Source organism: Chiloscyllium plagiosum, unplaced genomic scaffold (assembly GCF_037043375.1).
Source record: "Chiloscyllium plagiosum isolate Xiang-an unplaced genomic scaffold, Cpla_swu_hap1 HiC_scaffold_9, whole genome shotgun sequence".
In the NCBI taxonomy this organism is placed as follows: domain Eukaryota; kingdom Metazoa; phylum Chordata; class Chondrichthyes; order Orectolobiformes; family Hemiscylliidae; genus Chiloscyllium; species Chiloscyllium plagiosum.
In genome coordinates this window covers 4,673,685-4,695,888 of record NW_028270147.1, presented here as the reverse complement: position 1 = coordinate 4,695,888, position 22,204 = coordinate 4,673,685, and the positions used below count along the sequence as shown (strand labels likewise).

General features: G+C 45.7%; 1 protein-coding gene across 2 annotated transcripts in view; it reads right to left on the bottom strand.

Moving 5' to 3' along the window:
- ddah1 (dimethylarginine dimethylaminohydrolase 1) overlaps positions 1 to 22,204 on the bottom strand; it is a 137,938-nt gene that overhangs the window by 80,871 nt on the left and 34,863 nt on the right. The window lies entirely within an intron of this gene.

Genomic DNA, 22,204 nt, shown 5'->3' with positions numbered 1-22,204 from the left:
AACACCAAGCTCAGTGACCAACATGACCAGGGATCTCTCTCCTTCACCAATGAGATTTCAAAATCAGACAAGAAACACAGAAGTGATGGAAAAGGATTTTGACATGAATTACGCTCAATTTGTATACAGAATGAGAAACGAAGGATGGAAAGTTTGGATTAAGTGACAGAGAGAAAGAAGAGGAAGGACAGAAAAGTTGTAAGAACTGATGCCATGAAGGAATGAGTCTCTAAATTTTCAAACTTTTTCATTCCAAGTTTTTTCAGTGAATAGTGAGTGAAACAAAAATTATGTCTATGAGTTTGTTACAGTTTCAACAGAATGGACAGCAGTATCTGAGGAGAGAGAAACAGACTGGACAGCAGTATCTGAGGAGAGAGAAACAGACTGGACAGCAGTATCTGAGGAGAGAGAAACAGACTGGACAGCAGTATCTGAGGAGAGAGAAACAGACTGGACAGCAGTATCTGAGGAGAGAGAAACAGGATTAACATCTGCAATCTAGTTTAATTCTTTTCTTCAGAACTGGATTGAAGTTATGTTGAAGAGTCATATTGGATTGAAACATTAACTCTGTTTTTCTCTCTCCACAAATGCTGTCAGACCTGATGTGTTCCTCCAGCATTCTCTCTGTTGGCTCCTTTTTAAATTTAATTTGATACCACACACTGAAAAATTCTCTCTGCATTATTGAGCCACGGGAAGTCAGAGAAGCAGCAAAAGGACTTTATCCTCTTGCTTTATAACTTAGACTTTATAACTCTATCTGTTCATTCTAATTTATGCTGCTACATCTCACTTCTAACGTTAATTTTGGAAAATTTAACAGAGCAGACTCTGTAGAAGGTTCACAATTGACTGTAAGAGTGTTTTTGGTGCGAAGCCGGGGTGCGAGCGTCTGATTGGTCAGGTACTTTGAGGAGACGGCCCAGAAGAAGGAACTAATACAACTCCCAAACTCTTTCAAAAGCCCCAGCTGTTTCCTCACCAACGCTCAGAGAGGTGCTCAGGGGGTTTCACATATTCGGAGGTCAGAACTGCTAACACGAGATTCAAACAGGAGCAAATTGCTGTTGATGCTGGAACCTGAATGGAAAACAACAAATGCTGGGTTTGGAGGGACATGGGCCGGGGGCTGGCAGGTGGGACTAGACTGGGTTGGGATATCTAGTCGGCATGGACAAGTTGGACTGAAGGGTCTGTTTCCATGCTGTACATCTCCATGACTCTATGAATGGCAATGATATAAACCCTTAAAACCACTAACCATTAGGCTATTAACCCTAAGTCCCCCTTTACCTCTCAAGATTGCACTAAAATCTGACAGACAAGATAAAAGGTTAGTCTTGGAGGTTAGATATGAGGTTAACAATGGAAAGAGAGAAAGGGGGTAAGCCACATGTCTGGACTCAAGAGTATTTGAGTCTCAGAACAGAAAACAAGAAATGCTGGAGATCCCAGTGGTCAGGGAGCATCCATGGAGCGAGGGCAAGCTAATGTTTCAAGTCTAGATGACTCTTTATCAGAGCTGGAGTGAAGAGTGGAGGGGGCAGCATTTAACCCTACCCCTACCCCACACTATTGCATAAATGCTGCCCCCTTCACACTTCACTTCAGGCAGCTGTCTTATGAGGAAAGGTTAAGCAGGTTCAACCTGCATTGGTGTTTCCAAGAATGACAGGTGATATTACTGAAATATTAGCACTGCTGCCTCACAGTGCTCCGGTTTCCTCCCACAATCCAAAGATGTGCAGGTTAGGTGAATTGGCCATGCTAATTTGTCCACAGTGCTAGGTGCATTAGTCAGAGGGAAATGGGTCTGGGTGGGTTACTCTTCGGAGGGTCGGTGTGGACTGGTTGGTCAAAAGGGCCTGTTTCCACACTGTAGGGAATTTAATCTAATCATGGGAGGGCTTGACAGGGTGGACACTGTGGCAGAACTGAGAGCTGAGGAACACAGTTTCAAAATAAGGGGTTACCACTTCAAGAGAAAAAGGAGAAGGATTTCCTTCTCTCAGAAGTTCATTAGGCTTTGGAATTCTTTTTCTTCAGGAGCAGTGGAGGTTGGATCATTGAATTTATTTGAGAATGATGGAGACAGATTTTTAACAGACATGAAGCAGGAAAGTGACGTTGAAGTCTCGATCAGATCAGCCAAGATTATTTGATACAGGGGAAATACCTAATGTTCCATTAGGGTGAGACTCTGCCTTTAAAAATGGGACGATTGTTCAACTGATCATGTTTCACATTCTGGAAACTTTCCAGTCCTATTGCTGTGTCCTGGTTTCTCAATTATGTGCCTTCTCACTAGATTACTAAATCTCGAGATTTCTTCCTGGTTCTTTGTTCAGCATTTTACTTGCATTTGGTTTACATATTACTCATCCAATTTCTTGAAACTAATCTGTGAAATGTCCTAACCTCTTATATGGCAAATTTGATTTCACAATCCTTTTGTGAAAGATTCTGCCTTAATTTAGATCCAAGGTATTGACAGTCATATGGCAATTATTAAAATACAGTGATGCAAGTAATTGAATTTGTTACAGTTATGTGATCCATGGTTAAACACAGGCTGACAATATTATTGCTTCTTCACTGTCCAGCAGGCTCCTCCGTCATGTCACACTAACTACGATCATTCTTCACAGTGATTATTACTTGCAATCAACTTCACTGTAAAGGGTGACAGTCAAAATGGAGAAAGCTACAATCTCAAAATGGTTGCCTTCCTCCATGACTTCATGATCATGTTTCACTCATGAGGAAAAAACATTTTCCTTTGCTCTTTACAACAGGCTCCTGAAAGAAGATCTTAGCTGAATCCAACTGCTGAGGAAGTCTGGATGTTTTTTCTCTACCTGTGACAGCAAGGAGTCTAATGAATCTACATTAAGATATTTCACAGTTTCCAAAACTAACCTTGCACAGAGAAAATAATAATTGGAGTGGCAGCAAGTGCACACGGTCTCTCACAGGAGCAAGTGCCTCTGCTCAAAGCCTGATTAACACAGCTCTTTTGTTTTCATTTAATCACTCACAGGACACAGACCTCACTGGCCCGGCCAGCATTTATTGCCCAGAGGGCAGTCAGTGTCAACTACACGGCTGTGGGTCTGGTGTTAAATGTAGGCCAGACCAGGTAAGGATGGCAGATTTCCTTCCCTGAAGGACATTAGTAAATTAGATGGGTTTTTCCAAAAACTGATCCATGGTTGTCATTAGGTTCTTAATCCCAGATTTATTTTAAACTGAACTTGAATTCCACCAACTACCATGGCAGGTTTTGAACCCATGTTACCAGAACATTAACTGAGGTCTTTGTATCAATAGCTTAGTGATAATATCAGTAGGCCACAACCACCCCAATACTGTGGCCATTTAGCCCATTGATTAGCCCATTGAACCTGTTTCTTGGTTGATCTGAATCCTCACTCCAGCCATGTGCCTTGGCTCTATATACTATTGCACCTTTATCCAGATTTACATTAATTTAAATTACTGAGCACCAACTGCCAGCTGTGTGGGGTTAAGAGTTCACTTTTGATGCATAAACGTGTTTTACTCATTGATGCATGGGATGTGGGCATCACTGGCTGGGCCAGCATTTATCGCCCGTCCCTAGTTGCCCCCCCTTGAGGTGGGGATGAGCTGCCTTCTTGAACCACTGCAGTCCATGTGCTGTAGGTAGACCCTTAGGAAGGGAATTCCAGGATTTTGACCTAGTGACAGTGAAGAAACGGGGGATATATTTCCAAGTGAGGATGGTGAGTGGCTTGGAGGGGAACTTGCAGGAGAAAGTGTGCAGATCAGGTGAATTGGCCATGGAAATTGCCCATAGCCCCTCTCATTTATCTCTCCGCTCTGCAGGCACCCTGCCTCGATTCCTGATGAAACGTTGATTTTCCTGCTCTTCGGATGCTGCCTGACCTGCTGTGCTTTTCCAGCACCACTCTAATCTAGACTGTTAGGTTCATTAGTCAGGAGTAAATGTAGGGAAATGAGTCTGGATGGGTTAACCTTCAGAGGATTGGTGTGGACTTGTTGGGCAGAAGGGCCTGTTTCCATGCTGTAGGGAATCTATTATTAATATTTTCGAGGACTCATGTTAAAAGGATTGTGAAAATTTGTTAATTTGAAGTACATTAGAGATACCGGGGCCAGAGTTTCTGTTTTGAAGATCACTGTGGTGATGGTTATGGTGGGATCCCATTTTTAAAAGACATTTACTAGAAGTCACATGATATAAGCTAACTGCTTGAACTAGTTTACTGTAAATCACCCAACTGTACAATGTCAAAGTGGGCTCCAGTGACCTACTCCTGCTGTTAATACATCTGTTCAGGAATTTGATAGTGACTCCGTCTTTCCTGTGAGAGTGGTGGATGGTGAGGGGAGGGGAATAGTACAGATGCATTTCAGGCAAGGATTGGTAAACTCCTGAAGGAGAAAGAAATAGACATGCTGATGGGGTGAACATTTTGACATATTCGTATATCAAAATGTGGAAAAAAAACCCACATCTAACTCTTTCTTTGCATTATGGCGCTCCTTAAATCCCACATCTATGGCCAAGCCTTTACCCTTCTTCCTCCGTGACTCAGTGTTGAATTTTATTTGATGTAGCACTAGTCTGGTACCATGCAATGTGTGTTATTCCATTTCAGGGGTGCAGGGGAGATTCACTTCGCTTATTCATCAGAATGTTTCCTGGGATGGTGCATTCAGTGATGAGGAGAGGCTGGATTAGCTCAGGTTGTTTCTTTGGAGTGGAGACGGCTGAGAGGGAACCTGATTGTGGTGCGTACGATTATAAGGGGCACGGACAGGTGCGATAGGAAGCAGCAGGTGCCCTTCGTTGAAGGGTCAATAACAAGGGGACACAATTTTAAGGTGAAAGGCAGAAGGTTATGACGCGACTTAAGGGAATTTTATTTCACTCAGGGGTGGAGGGGGTTTGGAATTCACTGTGTGGGAGGGAAGTTCAGTACTGTATGATATGATGAAATTTGACCTGTTGTGGAGGGACAGTTTGAGGCCAACACTGGAAAAGAGTTTATCTTTGCATTTCTGTCTTCTACATGATGGTTTTTAAAAAAATATTAGGTTCCCTTCAGCTCAACAAGTCCACACTGACCCTCCAAAGAATAACCCCCCCCCAATCCATTTCCCCTCTGACTAATGCTCACAGTGGGCAATTTAGCATGGCCAATCCACCTGACTTGCACATCTTTGGATTGTGGGAGGAAACCAGAGCACTTGGAGGAAACCCACACAGACCCGGGGAGAATGTGCAGACAGTCACCTGAGGTGGGAATCGAACCAGGCTCCATGGTGCTGTGAAGTAGCAGTGCTAGCCATTGTGCCACCCATGTAGACTCTTTCTACAGCAGATTCTTTACACTGCCCCTACAAAACCCTCCATCAGCTCTCTCAGGACCTATTCTGCATACCACCTGACTATGTGATTAATATGTTTGTGCTAAGCTGAAGGGAGTGCTGGCGATAGTAAACTCTGCCAGATTGTGATTACTCAGCCTATATTGTTAAATCAATTGTACTCAGGGCACGGAGTCGGCAGAGTGACGAGGGAAATTTACTTGTAAATTCCAGTCGATCAAGATGAGCAAGTTCACTCATGGCATCTTGAATCCTGTTGCAATAACTATGCAAAATCAATCTTGCACAACAAACATTTTCTTTATTAATCTCCCTCATTTCATTGTTCAGAATAATCTCCAACGAAACCAACAGCTTCACCACATCCCCCGTCTCCCCTTTTATTTCCTGCTCTCCCTTTTCCTTCTTGAAAACCTGCCATGTCTCCTAAACGGTTCCATTACTGAGGAAGGGTCACTGCACTCAGAATATTAACTCTGTTTCTCACTCCATTGATGCTGCCAGACCTGCTGAGTTTTGCCTGCAATTTCTGTCTTATTTCAGATTCCCAACTTCCAGAGAACATCGCTGGCTGGATGTTGCTCATTCAGCCTTTAACACATGGCTCTCAGACAGTGGGATTCTATCAGCTTTTCCCTTTTAAGAACCACAGCACTTTACTATTTACTGAGGGTCTGGTCAGCAAGGACATATTGGACCAAAGGGTCTGTTTCCATGCTCTCCAACGCAATGACTCTATGACCAGTAACTGTGTTGGAAATATCTACCAGACAAATTGTACCAGCAGATTGCACAGGTCTTGCTAAGAAATAAAACACCACCAATATGAACACTAAGGGTCAAATAACATCACTAGTGAAGCACAAGGAGGCCATTCAGCCCCTCCAATCAATTCCACCATTCAAGCAAATCATAGTTGATCTGTATTTTAACCTTATCCACTCACCTTGGCTTGTTAGGGCTTAAGACATGATGCATTAGCATAGACAGCTTTTCAGGAGGAAGTGAGTCCCATGTTTCCACTGCCCTGCTGTAATATTTAGGTGCAAGAAGCTGATCCCACCGACAATACTGAACCTCCTTCCAACAAACCCAACCCAGGATGATTGAAAATTTTCACAAATATATAAAGCCAAGTACAGAACTAAACACAGAGTGCTGGAGAAACTCAACAGGTCTGACAGCATCTAATGATGAGAGAAACAGAGTTAACATTTTGTATGTAGTGACTCCTCTTTGGAACTAGTGAGTTTTCACTGGTTATGCCCATTTATGGATTATAAAGTCCTCAAGTCATAAAGAGATCCATTGACCCACTGAGTCTGTGCCAACTCTATCTATTCTCATTCCATTTTCCAGCACTTGGCCCATAGCCTCGAATGTTGTGGTCTTTGAGGAAGCTTCAAAAAATGAAGTGGTCCTTTTGGACCTTCATAGAATCTACAGAGTGGGGGCAGACCAATCAGCCTATCAAGCCCATGTGCCTTCCAAAGAGCAACCCAGCCTATTCCTATATTTCCCACAGCTAATCTAACCTGCATACCTTTGGACTGTGGGAGGAAACCCATGCAGACACGAGGAGAATGCACAAACTCTACACTGACAGTCACCCAAGGGAGAGATTGAACCTGGGTTCCTGGTGCTGTGAGGCAGCAGTGCCAGCCACTGTGCCACCCTTGTTTCCAAAAGTCTTTGAAAAGCTTCTGAATGTCATTGTTAAAAAGAACATTACTAAGAAACTGATGATAGCACCTCAATAATCCTTTATATTCTTTACATCAGATGAGCTACAATCTTACTGAATGGCAGAGCAGGTCTGAGGGGCTGAATGGCCTCCTTGTGTTACTACTTCTTATGTTTTTACCTAAGCATGGAAAGGCAGCATCTCCTTGAGTGCTTGAACAGGTCTGAGGAAGCCAAAAAAACCAATGTTATATTACAAGAATGGTTGTTTGTAGGTTAGGGTTGGACATGGGTGCTTTGCAGAGTGAACAGAAATAAAGAGAATCAAGAACACAGACTCATGATGGGTGGGTGTAATGTTCCAAGCATTAACTCAGCTTCAAAAATGTAAGTGGATGGTCTAGACTTTTCTGGGGAATTCTGAGAGAATATATTATAACCTCGCAACAAGACCAGTGACAATTGTCTTCCTGGTACAGAAAGCTTTTTTGTTGTTCATGTGTGGGAGGTGAGGATCACTGCTCAGACCAACACATCTTCCAGAAAATGGAATTTTATACACTGTCCTTGAGAAGATGTTCAATTGCCATCCTCACCCACCTGCCCATATTCACACTGCTGCTAGGGAAGGAGATTTTTTATTTTGTTCACTCATGGGGCATGGCCATCACTGGCTGGGCCAACATTTATTGCCTGTCCCTAGTTGTCCCTTGAGAAGATGGGGGTGAACTGCCTTCTTGAACTGCTTTTCGTGCTGTTGGTAGACCCCACAATACCACAGGGGGACGGAAATCCAGGATTTTGACTCAGCGACAATCACAGAATCCCAACAAACTGGAAGCACGCCATTCGGCCCATCGAGTCCACACCAACTTTCCACAGAGCATTTCATCCCACTACCCTATTCCTGTAACCCTGCATTTCCCATAGCCAATCCATCTGCACTTCTTTGGACTGTGGCAGGAAACCAGAGCACCTGGAGGAAATTCACAGGGACACAGAGAGAACATGCAAACTCCAACAGACAGTTGCCCAAGGGTGGAATCAAACCCTGGCTCCTGGTGCTGTGAGGCAGCAGTGCTAACCACTGAGCCAACTGCAATGAAGGAACAATGGTATATTTCCAAGTCAGGGCTTGGAGTGGCTTGCAGGGGGGTGGTGTTCCCAAGTATCTACTGCCCTTGTCCTCCTTGACAGAAGTGGTCATTTGGAAGATTGAGTCAAAGATATTGTTAACCATGAACTATTCACATTCACTTTAGCATTTATTGACAACAGTCGAGAGTGTGGTGCTGGAAAAGCACAGCAGGTCTAGAATTCCTGATGAAGGGCTTTTGCCCGAAACGTCGATTCTCCTGCTCCTCGGATGCTGTCTGACCTGCTGTGCTTTTCCAGCACCACACTCTCAACTCTAATCTCAAGAATTTGCAGTCCTCACTTTCATCATTTATTGACAACAGTTGATTATCATCCTCACAACTGGGAAACTGGTTTGAAAAGACATGTTGGGGTAAATCTCAGTCACAGAATTGAGAAGCTGGAGATGAACTGTACCTATGGGTGTGGTGGTAATGTCAGTGTTAGCAGTTAATCAGAACCCCAGCCTAAAGATCTTGATGAGGTCGATGGTGAAATTTCAATTAATTGAAAAGCTAATCTAATGGTATGCCTCGTTAACCAGGTGGATTTATATAATGTCCTTTAGGGAAGAAATTGCTGTCCTTACCTGGTCTGGCCTACATGTGACTCCAGACCCACAGCAATGCGGTTGACACAATGATGATTGGACAATAAGTAGACAATAAATACTCCATGAGTAAATATTAAAAAAAAATTTTGTTAATATCAAGCTCCTCATCACAAACCAATAAAAATGTGGTTTGGATTTAATGGATTGATGGAACTGTGAATGGCACTAATCTGAGTGATAAACAGCCTGGAAAGTTGCTTCTTAATAAGACCATAAGATATAAGAGCAGAAATTAGGCCATTCAGCCCATCAAGTCTGCTCCACCATTCAATCATGGCTATTAAATTTCTCAACCCATTCACCCACTTTCTCCGCAGAACCCTTGATCCCCTTGATACTCAAGAACCTATTTATTTCCATCTTAATGGAAATGACCATAGATTCCCCACTCTCTGGCTGAAGAAGTTTCTCCTTATCTCCTTTCTAAGAGGTCTTCCCTTTACTCAAAGGCTGTGCCCTTGGGTCCTAGTCTCTCCTACCAATGTAAAAATCTTCCAAACATCCACTCTGTCCAGGCCATTCAGTATTCTGTATGTTTCAATTAGATCTCCCCCACCCCCCCAATCCTCCTAAATGCCATTGTGTATACTCCCAGAGTCCTCAAACATTCCCCATATGTTAAGCTTTTCATTCCTGGGATCATTCTTATGAACCTCCTCTGAACCCGCTCCAGGGTAAGTACATCCTTCCTGAGATATGGGGACCAAAACTGCCCACAATACTCCAAACCTGGTCTGACTAGAACCTTATAAAGCCTCAGAAGTACATCCCTGCTTTTATATGCTAATCCTCTCAAAATAAATGCCATTATTGCATTTGCCTTCCTAACCACCAACTCAACCTGCAAGTTTACCTTGAGAGAATCCTGGGCTAGAACTCCCAAGTCCCTTTGCACTGCATACTTCTGAATTTTCTCCCCATTTAGAAAATAGTCCGTGCCTCTATTCTTTCTACCAAACTGCATGACCTCACATTTTCCCACATTGTATTCCATCTGCCACTTCTTCACCCACTCTCCCAACCTGACTAAATCCTTCTGGAGCCTCCATACCTCCTCAAAGCACCCTGTCCCTCCACCTATCTTTGTATCATCTGCTACCTTAGCCAAAGTGCCCTCAGTTCCTTCATCTGAATCGTTCATGTATAAAGTGAAAAGTTGTGGTCCCATCACTGAGCCTTGTGGAACACCACTTGTCACCGGCTGCCATTCTGAGAAGGACCCTTTTATCCCCACTCTCTGCTTTCTGCCAGACTGACAAACTTCTATCCATGCTAGCACCTTGCCTATAACACCATGGGCCCTTACCTTATTCAGTAGCCTCCTGTGCGGCACATTGTCAAAGGCCTTCTTGAAGTCCAGGTAGGTAACATTTATTGGCTCTCCATGGTCTAACCTGCTTGTTACTTCCTCAAAGAATTCTAGCAGATTTGTCAGGCATGATCTCTCATTGATGAAACCATGTTGACTTTCCTCGAGTTTCCCATATACTTCTAAGTATTCAGAAATTTCATCCTTCACAATGGACTTTTCCATTTTTCTAACAACTTCTCCTTGGTGATGGCCACTACACTCAGCTCCGCCTCCCGGCTCTCGTGAATGTTTGGGATATTACTCGTGTCTTCCACCTTGAAGACCGACACAAAGTAATTATTCAGTTCCTCAGTAATTTCTTGGCTCCCCATTACTAATCTCCAGTGTCATTTTCCAGCAATCCAATGTCCACCTTTACCTCTCTTTTGCCCTTTATATATCTAAGGAAACTAAAGAAACTCTTGCAATCTTGCAATTTATCTGCGAGGGCCAAAGGAAGCTGGTTCCTAAGCCTAGAAGGAATTCTAATCTTGGTTTCCTTAAGAAAGAATTTTTTTTAATTGTATAATTTCAAACACTGTACTAAAGGCAGCAACCAGCTGTGCTAGAACCGAACACACAAAAGCCATTGTATACTCAGGATCAATAATGAATGTAATTCTTGTTTTTCACCATCAAAGGCTGCAGAGACAGTGTGTCAGGTTATTTTGGCATTGTGTTCCTGAGTTTATTCAGCTGCGCCAGAGAATGCACTGATTTTACTGACAAGGGTGGAGGAGATCCTGTATGTTAGTGTCAGGTACAATGTAGATACAGTGCTATGTCAGGCTGTCTATCAACGGTACAGGCATGAAGAAACAGTAGCTGAGTGGCAGTGTTGCTGGACTAGTAATTGAGTGACAAATGCTAACATTTGAGGGACCTGGGTTCAAATCCGACCACAGCTTTAGGTAAGATCATAAGACCATAAGACATAGGAGCATTCTGCCCATCGAGTCCACTCCGCCATTCAATCATGGAACGTAAATTGAATTGATTAATTAATACGGAATGTCAAGCTAGTCTCTCAGTCCATGATCATTACTGTTGATTGTTATAAAAACATTTCAGGGCTCCTTTAAGAAAGGGAATCATCAGGCCGGCATGAGACTTCAGACCCACAGCAATGTGGTTGACTCTTAACTGCCCTCTGACTTCCCCTAGCAAGCCACTCAGTTCAATGGCCATAAGGGATGAGTAGTAAACATTGCAGAGGGGGGTGCTATTTTGAGGGAGTGCTGCACTGTCAGAGGGTCAGTGCTGAGGGAGTGCTGCACTGTCAGAGGGTCAGTACTGAGGGAGTGCTGCACTGTCAGAGGGTCAGTGCTGAGGGAGTGCTGCACTGTCAGAGGGTCAGTGCTGAGGGAGTGCTGCACTGTCAGAGGGTCAGTGCTGAGGGAGTGCTGCACTGTCAGAGGGTCAGTACTGAGGGAGTGCTGCACTGTCAGAGGGTCAGTGCTGAGGGAGTGCTGCACTGTCAGAGGGTCAGTGCTGAGGGAGTTCCGCACTGTCGGAGGGTCAGTGCTGAGGGAGTGCTGCACTGTCAGAGGGTCAGTGCTGAGGGAGTTCCGCACTGTCGGAGGGTCAGTGCTGAGGGAGTGCTGCACTGTCAGAGGGTCAGTACTGAGGGAGTTCCGCACTGTCAGAGGGTCAGTGCTGAGGGAGTGCTGCACTGTCAGAGGGTCAGTGCTGAGGGAGTGCTGCAGTGTCAGAGGGTCAGTGCTGAGGGAGTGCTGCAGTGTCAGAGGGTCAGTGCTGAGGGAGTGCTGCACTGTCAGAGGGTCAGTGCTGAGGGAGTGCTGCACTGTCAGAGGGTCAGTGCTGAGGGAGTGCTGCACTGTCAGAGGGTCAGTACTGAGGGAGTGCTGCACTGTCAGAGGGTCAGTACTGAGGGAGTGCTGCACTGTCAGAGGGTCAGTGCTGAGGGAGTGCTGCACTGTCAGAGGGTCAGTGCTGAGGGAGTGCTGCACTGTCAGAGGGTCAGTGCTGAGGGAGTGCTGCACTGTCAGAGGGTCAGTGCTGAGGGAGTGCTGCACTGTCAGAGGGTCAGTGCTGAGGGAGTTCCGCACTGTCAGAGGGTCAGTGCTGAGGGAGTGCTGCACTGTCAGAGGGTCAGTACTGAGGGAGTTCCGCACTGTCAGAGGGTCAGTGCTGAGGGAGTGCTGCACTGTCAGAGGGTCAGTGCTGAGGGAGTTCCGCACTGTCGGAGGGTCAGTGCTGAGGGAGTGCTGCACTGTCAGAGGGTCAGTACTGAGGGAGTTCCGCACTGTCAGAGGGTCAGTGCTGAGGGAGTGCTGCACTGTCAGAGGGTCAGTGCTGAGGGAGTGCTGCAGTGTCAGAGGGTCAGTGCTGAGGGAGTGCTGCAGTGTCAGAGGGTCAGTGCTGAGGGAGTGCTGCACTGTCAGAGGGTCAGTGCTGAGGGAGTGCTGCACTGTCAGAGGGTCAGTGCTGAGGGAGCGCTGCACTGTCAGAGGGTCAGTACTGAGGGAGTGCTGCGCTGTCAGAGGGTCAGTACTGAGGGAGTGCTGCGCTGTCAGAGGGTCAGTGCTGAGGGAGTGCTGCACTGTCAGAGGGTCAGTGCTGAGGGAGTGCTGCACTGTCAGAGGGTCAGTGCTGAGGGAGTGCTGCACTGTCAGAGGGTCAGTACTGAGGGAGTGCTGCGCTGTCAGAGGGTCAGTGCTGAGGGAGCACTGCACTGTAAGAGGATCAGTACTAGGGAGTGCCGCACTGTCAAAGGGTCAGTGCTGAGGGAATGCCACACTGTCAGAGGTACTCTCTTTCCAATGAAATGAGAAATTCAGGCTACTTCTGACCCCAATCTAAAGATGTACAGGTTAAGTGGATTAGCCATGGTTAATAGAAGGTTATGAGGCTAGAATATGGGGGTTGGTCACTGCAGATCTGATGGACCAAAAGATCTCTGTCTGCACTGTACAGATTTTATGAATCTTTTGTCTCAGATGTGATCTTTTTGATGTTAAGATATCCCCTGTTTTCTCACCAACATCATTCCCTGAAACTCTAAAATACAAATAACCTTGTCTTAATCACACTGTGGGAGTTTCCAGGCTGTACATTGGTGGTCATGCTTCCTATAGAACAAGAGAGGTTTCATCTAAAAAATGCTTTAATGTGTCTGTAATACACTTCACAATATCTGATGACTTGAAAGGCACTATACAAATGAAGAATCAGTGACATCCAGTTCAGATTCTGCCAGAATCACCCAGCTCTTGACCTCATTACTTGGTACAAATATGGGTAAATGAGCTGAATTCCAGAGGGGAGGTGAGAGTGACAGCCCTTGATATCAAGGCTGCATTTGACCAACTGTGGCATCAAGGAGCCCGGGCAAAACTGGCATCAATGGGCAAACTCTCCAAGGGTATGAGTCATACCTGACACATAGAAAGATGGTCATGGTTGTTGGAGATCAGTCATCTCAGCTTCAGGGCATCTCTGCAGGAGTCCCTCAGGGTAAGGTCCTAGGCCCAACCATCTTCAGCTGCTTCATCAATGAACTTCCCTCCATCATAAGATCAGAAGTGGGGATGTTCACTGATGATTGCACAATGCTCAGCACCATTCACCACTCCTCAGTCACTGAAGCAGTCTGTGTATAAATGCTACAAGATCTGGGAAATATCCAGGCTTGGGCTGACAAGTGGCAAGTGACATTCACGCCACACAAATACCATCATCAAGAAGAGACAATCTAACCACTGCCCCTTGACATTCAGTGAATCCCCCATGATCAACATCCTGGGGGTTACCATCACGGAATCACCCACTGTCAACATCCTGGGGGTTACCATCACTGAGTCCCCCACTGTCAACATCCTGGGGGTTACCATCACGGAATCCCCCACTATCAACATCCTGGGGGTTACCATCAATGAATCCCCCACTATCAACATCCTGGGGGTTACCATTGCCCAGAAAAAGACCTGGACTCACCACATAGATGCAGTGGTTACAACAGCAGGTCAGAGGCTGGGAATCCTGCAGCAGGTAACTCACCTCCTGACTCCCCAAAGCCTGTCCACCATCTACAAGGAACAAGTCAGGAATGTGATGGAATACTCCCCACTTGCCTGGATGGGGGCAGCTACAACAACACTCTAGAAGTTTGACACCATCCAGGACAAAGCAGCCCCCGCTTGACTGGCACAAACATCCACTCTCTCCACCCCCATCTCTCAGTAGCAGCAGTGTGTATCATCTACAAGATGCACTGCAGAAATTCACCAAGATCCTCAGACAGCACCTTCCAAACCCGTGATCATTTCCATCTGGAAGGACAGGGGCAGCAGATACATGGGAACACCACCCCCTGCATATTCCCCTCCAAGCCACTCGCCATCCTGACTTAGAAATATATCCCCGTTCTTTCACTGTCGCTGGGTCAGAATCCTGGAATTCCCTCCCTAAGGACATTGTGGGTCTACCCACAGCACATGGACTGCAGCGGTTCAAGAGGGCAGCTCACCCCCACCTTCTCAAGGGGCAACTAGGGACAGGCAATAAATACTGGGCTCAGTGAGCAACACCACACCCCATGAGCGAATTTGAAACATAATTTAGACATATAGATAAGGTTGTGAGAAATATGTGCAGCAGGGGAGGTGAAATAGAACAATAGTAAACACATTAACCGCAACAATTCAACAAATGCAGCTGAGAAATCCAGTGCCTTGACTATCCCAGACAAGAGGCTCACAATGCAAGAAAGGTTACTGAATGGAGTGTGTATTTTCAAGAACTGTTATTCTGAGACTGTGATAAGGATAAATGTGGATACATTACACAGTGATAGAATAATTAAAATATACTGCATTGTGGGAACACTGCACCTAATCATTCCCTTAAGATTGAAACAAAGCCAATTATGCACTTAACACGAATCAGTCCATTAGAATCATTCGATCAGCCTTTAGCTCTTTAGCACAAGTCAGATAGTTATAATGGCTGTGATGCTTGTGCTGTGTAAAGTGCGAACAGGAGATCGAAGCAGCTAACTGGCTTCTCTCTAGGTTCCTGGTTGTATAAGACCATAAAGACCACAGGAGTGGAAGCAAGGTCATTCAGCCCTTAGAGTCCACTCTGCCATTCAATCATGGCTGATGGGCATTTCAATGCCACTTACCCGCTCTCCCCGTAGCCCTTGCGAGATCAATAATTTATCAATATCTGCCTTGAAGACATTTAACGACCCGGTCTCCACTGCACTCTGTGGCAATGAATTCCACAGGCCCACCACTCTGGCTGTATGTCACTGCTCTGTATTGTGCAGACACCTGTGTGTTACATTGCTAGAGAGCCCACAAGCATTTGAACACTTTTTGAATTTCAGCCAGGAATTTGCCCCCTCCTGAGTAGGAGGTTAGCACTGCTGCCTCACAGCACCAGGGACCCGGGTTAATTCCCGCCTCGGGTGACTGTCTGTGTAGAGTTTGCACATTCTTCCTGTGTCTGTGTGGATTTCCTCTGGGCGCTCTGGTTTCCTCCCACAGCCAAAAAGATGTACAGGTCAGGTGAATTGGCCATGCTAAATTGCCCATGATGTTAGGTGCATTAGTCAGAGGGAAAGGGGTCTGGGTGGGTTAATCTCCGGAGGGTCAGTGTGGTCTTGTTGGGCCAAATGACCTGTTTTCACACTGTATGTAATCGAGTTAACTAATCCAGGCTCCATCTCAGAGACTTATTGGACAACTGATCCCATTTTTTGTATGCTTTTTCTAGCTATCTGCCTATACTACTCACAAACAAAGCTTTTTGCTGTACTTAGATACATGTGACTACAATACTTCAAATCAAATTGAGTAGTTGGCATCCCTGGAATTCACTGGTGCCAGCTCTCAGTGATGGTCTTACTGGTACAACAGATGGTTCCCAACCCCAACGAGGATTCTGGGTAAGACAGGGGGACCATGGATCTCAGCAAGGACAGTGATGGGACTCAGATAAACTGAACAGTGTAGTCAGGATTGGGGGAGGGGGAGAAGGTTAAAGGGGTAATGGAATGGTCTTTGGGTGGGTGCCTCTGAAGAGGCTACTTCTCCCAACCCCAGCCCAAACAGTTGGCGTGAGTCACCCTCTACCTGAGTGAAATGTGGGCAGCAAGGTGAAGCCTTTAAAGGACCAATAGTTAGCCACTGAAGGGCTTTAACAGGTACTGGCAAGAGCGGGTAATGTGATGACCCCACCAGATTACTGGCACCCTGGGTGGGGGGGTGGGGGGGTGGGGGGGGCGACTGAGTTAGCTACCCATTGGACATTGCAAGGTTCACTGCCTGAAAGGATGGGAGGTGTAGGAACCCTCACAATATTTGTGTTCACTTGAAGTGCCATAGCATATAAGGCTATGGGGCAAGTGCAGGAAAACGGGGCTAGAATAGGCAGATGGATGAAGACCAGCAGGGACATGCTGGACTGAAGGGTCTCTTTCTGTATGGTAAAGCTCTAAAACTCTCTGACCTCACCTTCACTACTCTCAGGGGAAAGAGAGTTCCACATACTCACAACCCTCAGAGACAATAACTCCACATCTCTGTGTGAAATGAGAGACAGAGTCAGAGTTCTCTAGCACGGAAACAGACCCGTCTGTCCAACTCCTCCATGTCGACCAGATATCCTAACATAATCTCGTCCCATTTGCCAGCATTTGGCCCATATCCCTCTAAACCCTTCCTATTCATAGACCCATCCTGATGCCTTTTAAATGTTGTCATTGTACCAGCCTCCACCACTTCCCCAGGTGGCTCATTCCATACATGCACCACCCTCTGTGTGAAAAGTTTACCTTTCAGGTCCTTTTTAAATCTTTCCCCTCTCACCTGAAACCTATGCCCTCTAGTTTTGGAGTCCCCTACACTGGGAAAGGAGGTCTTGGCTATTCAACCCTCTCAATGCCCCTCATGATTTCATAAAGCTCAATGAGATCATCCTTCAGCCTCTGATGCTCCAGGGTGAACAGCCCCAGCCCGTTCAGCCTCTCCCTTAGCTGAAACCCTCCAGTCCCAGCAACATTCTTGTAAATCTTTTCTGCATCCTCTCAAGTTTAACAACATTCTTCCTACAAAACGGCAAGCAGAATTGTATTCAGTATTCTAAAAGTGGCCAAACCAAAGTAGCGTATAAGAGCAACATGACCTCCCAATGTTCCTATACTCAATGTTCTGACCAATAATGGCGAGCATACCAAACACCTTCTTCACCCTCTGTCTACCTGCGACTCCACTTTCAAGGAAATCTGAGGAAGGGTCACCAGACCCGAAACGTTAACTCTGATTTCTCTTCACAGATGCTGCCAGACCTGTTGAGCTTTTCCAGCAATTTCTGTTTTTGTTCCACTTTCAGGGAACTATGAACATGCATTCCTAGGTGTTTCTGTTCGACAACACTCCCAGGACCCTACCATTAATTGTATAAGTTCTGCCCTGGTTTGCCTTACCAAGACACAACACCTCACATTTATCTAAATTAACTGTCTCACCTACCTCACAAGGCGGGGGGGGGCGGGGAAGAAGCCTTTCAGCACCAACCCTGTCAGGAATGCTCAGGATCTTTTATTTCAATAGCAGCAAGCCTCATTCTTCTCAACACCTCGGGATGTAGGGCCAGCCTGTCTCACCTTGCCTGTTAGAATAATCTCCTCATCCCATGAATCAGTCAGTAAACTTAGAACAATGACAGCGCTTCATTGACTAGGAAGTGTCTTGAGATTTTGGGGAAAAAAAATGAATTTGAATAGTTCTTTACTTCATTGATGGCCCAAGTTTAATCAGTGAGCTTTTGGAATCCATACAGTCTGGAAACAGGCCATTCAGCCCATCAAGTCCACACCAACCCACCCAAAGTCATTGCCCGATATTTACCATACCTAATGCACCTAACCAACACATACTTGAACACTATGTGCAATTTAGCATGGCCAATCCATCTAACCTTTGGACTGTGGGAGGAAACCAGAGCACCCCAGAGGGGATCTTTGCAATGTGCAAACATCACACAGCCAGTCACCTGAGGCTTGAATTGAACCTGGGTCCCCATTACTACGAAGCAGCAGTGCTAACCACTGAGCCACTGTCCTGACCCAGTAATGGTTGAGGTATCAATCTGACAATGCGGTGACTGGGAGTATTCCTGAGCAGGCTGATCTTATTGTACCTAACACATGTTTGGTGACAAATAACTTCATCCAAGTAGATACCACATGAACTGTGCTATTTGCTTCCCCACACCTTGTTCTTGGGGAAGTGACCATAGATATCAAATGTAACAGATAGTACAGACTACACACTGACCAGAGGTGAACCAACATATGCAGATACTATTTATAATATGAGGTAAAAACAATAACTGCAGATGCTGGAAACCAGATTCTGGATCAGTGGTGCTGGAAGAGCACAGCAATTCAGGCAGCATCCAACGAGCAGCGAAATCGATGTTTCGGGCAAAAGCCCTTCATCAGGAATAATATTTATAATATGTCAGTGCACCGATCCATCTGGTTAAAGCACTCAAGTATCCAATGAGGAAAGAAATAAACACTGCCCTTCGCATGGCCGGTCACCCACAACTCACGCATGAATAAATATGGCGTGCAATTTGGTGGGGCTAAAAATATCCATTGTCTGTCAGGGTTTCAGCCCTGTCAGCTTTACTATGACCTGTGAGGATCAAAGGCTGTTTGTGGTTCTCCCATTCCCACTCCCTGACCCTGTGTAAATGAGCTGTGGAGCCATTTCCTTTAATGACAAGAACAACAACATCTTGGATTTACATTGCTCCTTTGACATACTCTGCTGTCTCTGACATTCTGCACAGAAGCAACTATTTGACATTAAAAATATGTCACACACTAAAAAAATGATGTAGAGCAGTATGGTGGCTCAGTGGTTAGCACTGCTGCCTCACAGCGTCAGGGACCTGGGTTTGATTCCAGCCTCGCGTGACCGTCATGTGGAATTTGCACATTCTCCCTGTGCCTATTACACGCCCAACTGGTAATGTTAATTGGTTGAAAGAAGGAAGAGCAGAGGAACATGAATGTCACTAAAAAGAACAACGTTATTGAAGCTTGCTGTCTTATGCTCATCAGAATAACATTTTTTAAATTATATTCATTCATGGGATGAGGGCCTTCACTGACTGGACCAGCATTTCTTGCCCATCCTTAATTTTTCAGAGGGCAGTTTAAAAGTCAAGTACATTGCTGTGGGTCTGGAGTCACATGTAGGCCAGACCAGGGAAGGATGCCATTAGTGAACCAGATGGGTTTTTTCTGACAATCATCTCTGGATCCATGGTCACTCTTTACTTCCTGATTTTTATTGAATTTAAATTCCACCAGCTGCCATGGTGGGACTTGAACTTGGCACCCCAGACCGTTACCTGGATTGCTCCAAGGCAAAAGAAAAACATACGAGAATGCAGTGCTACAGTAAAATATGTGAAAAATGTCTATTTTTAACTTGTTCACACCTTCCAATGGCCTGACCTTATGGGCATTGAAAAATGTGGGAGTCAAGTCTGGAAACGCTCAGGAATGTCTTTCTGCTCAATGTTCCATTTCCTAACAGACCACCGTGTCTTAGTGCTGGCAAATATGCTTTCCAGCTTATTGTGCTGCATTGCAAACTCCAAGAGCACCTCCACGGCTTTTTCCTTTGATTCACGCATGAGATGTGGGAGTCACTGGTTGGGCCTGTCCCTCGATGCCCCCTTGAGAAGGTGAGGGTGAGCTGCCTTCATGAACTGCTGCAGTCCATGTGCTGTGGGTTGACGCACAATGCCCTTAGGGAGGGACATCCAGGATTTTGACCCACCAACAATGAAGGAACAGTGATATATTTCCAAGTGAGTGGCTTGAGAGGAACTTGCAGCGGGTGGTGTTCCCATGTACCTGCTGCCCTTGTCCTTCCAGATGGAAGTGGTCATGGGTTTGGAAGATGCTGTCTGAGGATCTTTGCTGAATTTCTGCACTGCATCTTGTAGACAGTACACAATGCTGCTACTGAGCATCAGTGGTGGAGGGAGTGGATGTTTGTGGATGTGGTACCAATCAAGTGGGTTGCTTTGTCTTGGATGGTATCAAGCTTCTTGAGTGTTGTTGGAGCTGCCCCCATCCAGGCAAGTGGGGAGTATTCCAACACATTCCTGACTTGTGCCTTGTAGATGGTGGACAGGCTTTGGGGAGTCAGGAGGTGAGTTACTCGCTGCAGGATTCCTAGTCTCTGACCAGCTCTTGTAGCCACTGTGTTTATGTGGCAAGTCTTGTTTTGCTTCAATGGTAAACCCCAGGATGTTGAATGCGGGAGATTCAGTGATGGTGAGGTCACTATATATCAAAATTAGATTCTCTTGTCAGAGACAACCACAGCCTGGCACTTGTGAGGCGTGAATGTTATTTGCCACTTGTCAGCTCAATCCTGGGTACTGTCCGGGTCTTGTTGCATTTGAACATAGACTGCTTCAGTATCTGAGAAGTGGCATTTGGTGCTGAACATTGTGTAATCATTGGTGAACATCCCCACTTTTGACCTTATGATAGAGGGAAGGTCATTGATGAAGCAGCTGAAGATGGTTGGGGGTGGGACACTACCCTGAGGAACTCCTGCAGCAATGTCCTGGAGCTGAGATGACTGACTTCCATCCACCACAACTATCTTCCTATGTGCCAGGTATGACTCCAACCTGTGGAGAGTTTTCCCCCTGATACCCATTGTTACCAGTTTTGCCAGGGCTCCTTGATACCATACTTGGTTGAATGCAGCTTTGATATCAAGGGCTATCACCTCCCACCCACCCCGAAATTCAGCTCTTTTGTCCATGTTTGACCTAAGGCTGTAATGAGGTCAGGAGCTGAGTGACCCTGGGGGAACCCAAACTGGGCGTCACTGAACAGGTTATTGCTGAGCAGGTGCTGCTTGACAGCACTGTTACTGACACCTTCCATCACTTTATTGATTTTCGAGAGCATGCTGATGGAACAGTAATTGGCCGAGTTGGGTTTGCCCTGTTTTTGTGTCAGGGCCCATTGCCTTTGCAGTATCCAGTGTCTCCAATCATTTCTTGACATCACATGGAGTGAATCAAATTGGCTGAAGTCTGGTAAATGTGACACTGGGGACTGCAGGAGGAGGCCAGGATGGACCATCCACTGGGCACTTTTGCACTGATGTGCTGGGCTTCTCCATCATTGAGGATGGGGATATTTGTGGAGCCACCTCCTCCGGTGAGTTGTTTAATTGTCCACCACCATTCTCAATTGCATGTGGCAGGACTGCAGAGCTTAGATCTGATCCATTGGCTGTGGGATCACTAAGCTCTGTCTTTTGTGGCTTCAACTGGGAAAACGGATAATTGAGTGGGCAGTTATTTCAGAGTTACATCAGACAACAATCCTCTCTTTATTGACACATTGTTCCCACCTTCCTGACCTATGCCTGATAGTGTTTCGATTGTCACTACCTATGTGGGCAGTGCCTTGATAATCACAAAACAACACAACTTTATGAATGTTTTGGTGCCATCTACATTGGCACAAGCAACAGCAGTGGCATATGTACAGGTTGGGCCAAGGGCTAAACGCTATTGATGATATTTGACTGCTACAAGAGGCAATAGATTGTCTAGGATGGGCTGATCGGCTGCAATTGCTGATGCTTCTGGACAGCCTGCATGACCTCGAAGTAGTCTGTTCCTTTCTGGGCTGAAGACAGCAGCTGTCGCTTGTTTTCCTGTCGATTATCTGTACTAGCCAGCAGTTTTGTCTTTTAGTTTCTGTCTGTTACACGTTGTAACAGAGAGAGAGAGAGAGAGAAAGAGAGCTTCATTCTGAGGTCAGAACCTCCTTGGATTGCAAATGATGCCAGAGCAAACCTGAGTCCCCAGGCCACCATCGATCAAGGGCTCCCAGATTGGCAGAAAGGTGTGAGATGTGTTGCTTTTATCTCCTTTCTTTTTCATTTATTACTCTCAGTATTTTCATCATTATTCATTATTATTACTGA